Genomic DNA, 6260 nt, shown 5'->3' on the forward strand with positions numbered 1-6260 from the left:
ATATCCTCTGAGACCATGGGGAAAAGGTAATTGTATATTCTCTGCTATGAATACCCAGCAGTTTATCCAAACTGATTTTACACAGCTTCTACCTGATTATCTTTACTATTGGAATGGTAAGGTCTTGGATGTGAAGACAAATTAATCAATCCACCAATGCAGGATACATTACTGTGAGGACCCTGATTTAATTCATAGACTCATAATATTGTTTAAGTTAGAGGGGACTTTAAAGATCATTTCATTCCAAGCCCTCTGCCATGGGCAGGGCCACCTTCCACTAGACCAGGTTGCTTTAAGCCTCATCCAGCCTGGCCTTGAACTCTTCCAGAGATGGGACAGCCACATCTTTGAGCAGCCTGTGCCAGTGTCTCACCACCCTCACAGGGTAGAATTTCTTCCTGATACCCATTCTAAGTCTGTTCTCTTTCAGTTTAAAGCCATTGTCTCTTGCCTTATCTTTACATTCCCTCACCAAAAGTCTCTCCAGAAATCTCTTAGGCCCCTTTTAATACTGGCAGGCTGCAAAAAGGTCTCCTGGAGCCTTATTTTCTCCAGACTGAATAGCCCCAGCTCTCTCAGCCTGTCTTTGCAGGAGAAGTTCTTCATCCCTCTGATAATCTCATGGCTCCTCTGGACTTGCTCCAGCAGGTCAATGTCATTCCTGTGCTGGGGACCCAGATGGGTCTCACCAGGATGGAATACTGGGGGAGAATCACTTCCCACAACCTGCTGGCCACCCTTCTTTTGCTGCAGCCCAGGATTCTCTTGGCTTTCTGGGTTGCAAGGGCACATTGTTGTTTTGTTGCTTTGCCAAGCATCAGTAACTTAACAAAGACCTCAGGAAGCTCACGGAACTCACACTGTGAGAAATAATGCAGAGCACATTAACATATCTTTTTTCCCCTCCTATACTCATTTAAATCAAATAAATCCACTCTAAAGCCTAATTTTGACTCTGTCAGAGATCTTTTATTATGTTATTATGATCACACGTAGCAGCATGAAATCAGTGATGTAAATCTATACATAACACATGTTAGTTAATGTTTTTCTAAGTGTATTGAAAACTCAATCTGCTTCCAGAGGTTTCAGTGCCTCAGCATTTAAATCTATATCAAAGTATCCTTCCCACAAGTAGTTTCATGGTGGCCAGTTTAGTCAAACTTTGCTGTACATCTCCTCCACAGTGCTTAACATATTTTAAAAAGCCAATAATATGACAAAAAGGAATTATTAAATATCACCAGCCTAGGTGCAAAAAAAGCTTTATAGATATTAATAAAACCACGACGGTAATAAAGCAAAACCTTTCAACTCATGGGAAAATATTAATCCCTTTTATAACATTTCTGATATTTAGGGTTATTGAGGCTGGAATTACTTTGTCTTAGTTATTGATTTCCAAGCCTCCATGATTACTGCTCTTTAAACATTGCAGAGTCATACTCTGCTTTGCTGCAGACTCTAAACCAACAAGCAGCTAAAAGGCCACTAGGGCCCCAAAAACCACAACTTTCCATGTGAGGTCTTTTCTCAATCTTCAACTGACACATGAAACTTCTGTTTAGGCACTCTTTCTTTATCAAAAGAAAAATTACATCCCACTTACCTCTCTTCCTGTCTCCCTCCCTCCAGCTTGCTATTCAGTGGTTTACAGCAGTCTTTGTAGACAATTATTTCTTCCTTTACATTAATCAGTGGGAGCAGAGTGACTCACTCCACCAACAAACACAAAAGTCCTGCTAGGTCATCTGCCCTTCCCTCCACTGGAGCAGAAGGTAGAAGCTTATGCTCAACTGGCTCAGTTCTTGATGCTCAAATATCTCTCTCCTCTTTTTTCAGCCTAATAGGCAAGTTATCAGGGAATTTTCTCCTTAACTGGTGATTTAGAAGCTCTCATTTTCACTTCTGGAAATGAATAAATGAGCATTACAGAGATTTCGAGTAGATGAAAACTACCCTGGTGAAAGAGCCTTCTATATTGCCGAAGTAGTCTCAAAGACAGTTTTGGTCTGCCTTGTCAGCAAAATAAGAGTCAGGCTCAGAAATCCAAAACTGTCATGACATCCATCAGGACTGGTACTCACAAAGCCAGAGGCCCCAGTACTGGAACCAAGGTACCCGTGTGGAGCTGCACCAACATCATACACACAGAGACAGGGAGAACATGGCAGAGAGGATAAAGGCTGCAGAACAGCATCCAACACTTTTTCCTGTACAGAAAGCAAGAGTTTGCCACCTCCAAGGCAAGAATGCATGAAATTCCAGCTGTGTTGCACTCTGCACATCAATTCTTCCTTCAGACTTGAGAAAAAGGAGATTTTTTGTTTGTTCTCCTTCAAGAGCTATTCTCTTGATTAAGCAGCTCCTTCCCCTCCCCTGCACTTGGACTGCAGGTAAGGGGAGACTGATTGCTCATGAAGCCTGTGACAGGGAGATCCTTGGCCAGAAGGGGCATAGAAAGAACATAATAATTATCATGGCATTTTCAGTGGTCATTACACATATAAAAGAGAAGAGAGGAAACTGTGGTGCATCTAATGTGGCAAAAAGAAAACTGAAGCCATTACAGATATCTTAATTTCTGCTCAGTGTTGAGCAGAAGAGTTTTACCACGCTTCAGCCTCTCAGTCAGGAGAAATTACAATGCCCTATGAATAATAGATGAAGTGCTATTTTGATGATGTAAATTAGTATTAATGCAGAAGATTATTTTAATAGTGTGCATAAATGGAATTTTCAGTGCTGAAAGGAACCCTAATTAAATCTGATTCTTTCAACCATTCGCTGCTATGCCACTCAGCATTTTGGCAGGGGGGAGGCTGTTTGTTTTCTCTGACACTTATTTCTGTCTCCTCTTTAAATCATTTATTGTTATATTTAGTCACTACAATCAAAAAGTAAAATAAAGCCCTAATGAAGAAGTCAAACAAGAAGCCTTTAATAATGCAGAGCATGCCATACCAGAAGGAAAACATGCCAGTACCTAGGGAGAGTCATAGTGGGGACAGGCATGCTTTAAAGCTAGGAGGCTGCAGAAAGTACTTTCCATTCTTCTCGCTTGTTTGTAACCAAACTTTGGAATTTCATCAGCACAGAACAGCCAAGAGCTGTTCCTGCAGAAAGCCCAAGGGATTTTGCTGCCTTGACCTTCGCTGTGCCCGTGGCACACAACACATACAATGTGTACTGCTCAGTGATATACATTCACCATTACCACATAATTGGAACACTGCATTAGATCTGGCTTGGGAAAAACAGGCAGTCACATCACATCTTTCAAAGGTTTTTTTGTCCCACAGGAATTTCCCATTCAGCAGGCATCTACCCAAAGCCCCGCTCACATAAGAGTGACTTCCCTGTTTGGGCTGACCTTCTGCAACTCAAGTGCTTCTAAGTAATGTTTTCCAATCTATGTGCAGGAAAAGAATTATATCAATGAGATTACTGTACAACCTGTCACGTGCTGTGCTAGTCTTTTGGGCAATATTTATGATCATATATTGTGCTATAAAGCATAATGAACAATGACAAAATATCAATGGCATATTCATCTGAAGTATCGTTATTTATATGGTTTATGACAGGGTTGTTCCATAATTTATTGTAAAGCTGCTTGGTGTTGTAAATACATTGTGCAATAGATTCTAATATATGTTCACAATACATTATTCCAGCACTGGGATTAAAATCAGGTGTTTATTACTGAGGCATTTTTAATCTGGTACAAATCATGAAGAAGAAGCCAGGAGTGACTCACCAGCTTGGTAGAAATTGGAGTTAATGAACAACTTACATGAGAACAATAGTTGCTGTCAAACTGGAAGGCCATTGACAACAGACTGCAGAGCTTCTGCATTCAGGACCCCATGTGAGGCTTACTTCAAGTTAATTTAATTTGCTTTTGTTCTGGTATGTTGATACAGACATAAATGCCTGCTTACAGGTAAAAAAATAGTTTTTTGAATCACTCCTCTGGATAAAGAAAGCCATGAGGAGTTTTTGTTGTTTTTCTGTGACCTTCAGTAACATCTCTCTCGGGTAGGGATAGAGGTTACGACCCCTGCACATCCAGGCTTTCCTCCTCCATGGATGCCAAGCCTCAAGCCTGTCAGCAGAGCAGTGGCATCAATTCACCTCAACCAAGTTGTGAAGAATTGAGACAGCTGCACACCCAGGCCATGGAAAAAAGCAAAGAGGGGAAAACACCCACTGTGATCAAGGCACAGGTATTTGTGCTGTGCACATCTATCCTCCAATCAAATCATACCTGTTTCTCCTCCTGAATCACACTTTCCTGCTAAAGAGAACATAATTTTGAAGTGTGCAGTCACCACTTCTGTCTCCTCCAGATCCACCCCACCTTTTCAAGGATGCTCACAAAATGGGCCCCTTGACCTCTTGATGGCCAGCTCAGCTTGCTCTGGGAGGGCAGCACTTGACTGACTCCCCACAGCACAGGTTTTTGGAGGTTCCCCCCACCATCCCCTTGATGCCATCTAACTATGGAACTAGACTAGGAGAATAATTGACCTGGGTCAGACTTGGGTGTAAACACAGCATAAAATGCAACGCAGAAACAAGGTTCCCTGAGCAAACCAGTTAAATTCACAAACCACAGTGGGCTTGGGGAAATGTCAGCTCAGGTCCATCACCAATAAATATATTTCAACACTAATATCTGTGGTCACATTTAATTTTCTACTATGACTTGTATTGTGTGGCTGAGTTTGCTTCCTCTGTGCTGTTCTTCAAGGGCCAGCACCAGGGTGAGATTTTTCAGTAAGACCTGCACCTTGCACAAAAATGGGAGGTCAAAATAATATGTGGCTAATAATTAACTCATCTTCTCATGATTTTAAATTCCTCATAACACTTTATTAAAAAATATAGGGCAGTCACAGACCTAAAAGTATATCATTGCCATCAGTGTCATAAAAATTGCTCTCAGAGAAGCAATAAGGAGAGCTCTAGCATTGCATATTCTCAGCCAACTTTCAGGGTTTGTAATGTGTCACTGCTACTTGTCTGCAGTCATTAAGGAGGTCATCTGACAAGACAGACCTGAACTTGGACTTCACTATTTTCATCATGGAAATTTAAGCTTCACTCAGATGCATTGACCTGAAAGAGGCATTTAATCAAAAGGGATCTCTGCTCAGAAAGAGAAAGCTGAGGTTTTTCCAGTAATGGCTAAAAATATGGTTGTCGTGGCTGTGCATTTAATTGCACATCTGTTTGCAAGGTTATGATTTCCATTCCAGTTCAGTGACATTTATTTTCAAGACACTTCCAATCTGATTAGAAATTCTGCATATAAGTCTAGCAGCCACAAAACTAGGAAAGAGGTGTGTTGTAGCTAAAGATAAAAAGTGACATCTTAAAATCCTCCTTAACATTTTCCAAATACTCTGAGTACATAATCTTTGGAAAGTTTGTTTCTTCTTTGACTTTCTTCTGAAATGTAGAGAAAATATATTTTTTAACTAGGCTAAGCTCAAGCTTCATTCCTAAAGCAGTTACTGATGAAATTATTTGTATCTGTTGTACTTACACCTTGAATTTCAAGATTAAGGTCTTTACATTTGGATGTCAGCTCAAAAATTAAAGCCAAAAACCAGACACGTGTGGAGGGCCACTGAGTCCTCACCTCCCTCATCCAAGTAGTGGCATTTTCCTGGAAGAAGATTTTGAAATCTTGTCAGTGTTTTTTGTCGTAATATTGTGTGGAGAAGGCGGGCAGCTCTAATGTGTACTATAAAAAGATAATTTTGAAAATCTAAGTAATGGAATCTGACAGGGATGAAATTCTCTGTCCTTAGGATGGTCTGTGCTGTTAACCTCATCAGGAAATTAGGGGCCCTGGAAGGATAACTCTTTCCAGTGCAGTATCCTCCTCACTCAGGCAAGGGAAAACCACCAGCTGCTGCTATTGAAACAAGCTGAGGAATTATCACTTTCCTGCCTTCCATCTACCTTGTTACTAGCAAGAGAAGGTTTCCTTCCAGTGGCTTCTTTGTTGGAGTTTTAACTCAATTCCATGGACATCATTCAAGTGAGTTCTTGGCTGTGCTGACAGCAGCTGCTGACTCGTCCAAGAGAAAGGCACTAAGCATGGGGCTTCCAACTTTTTCCAATTTCTCCTCAAATTTTCCTCTTACAGCTCCAATTTACATTGCTGTCATACTCCTAGAAATCTGAATACCTTGCATAAAAGTCAGAATGTATATTTGTAGTTTTCAGACAATAAGTTTGCT

This window comes from Catharus ustulatus, chromosome 1 (genome assembly GCF_009819885.2).
Source record: "Catharus ustulatus isolate bCatUst1 chromosome 1, bCatUst1.pri.v2, whole genome shotgun sequence".
Classification (NCBI taxonomy): Eukaryota; Metazoa; Chordata; class Aves; order Passeriformes; family Turdidae; genus Catharus; species Catharus ustulatus.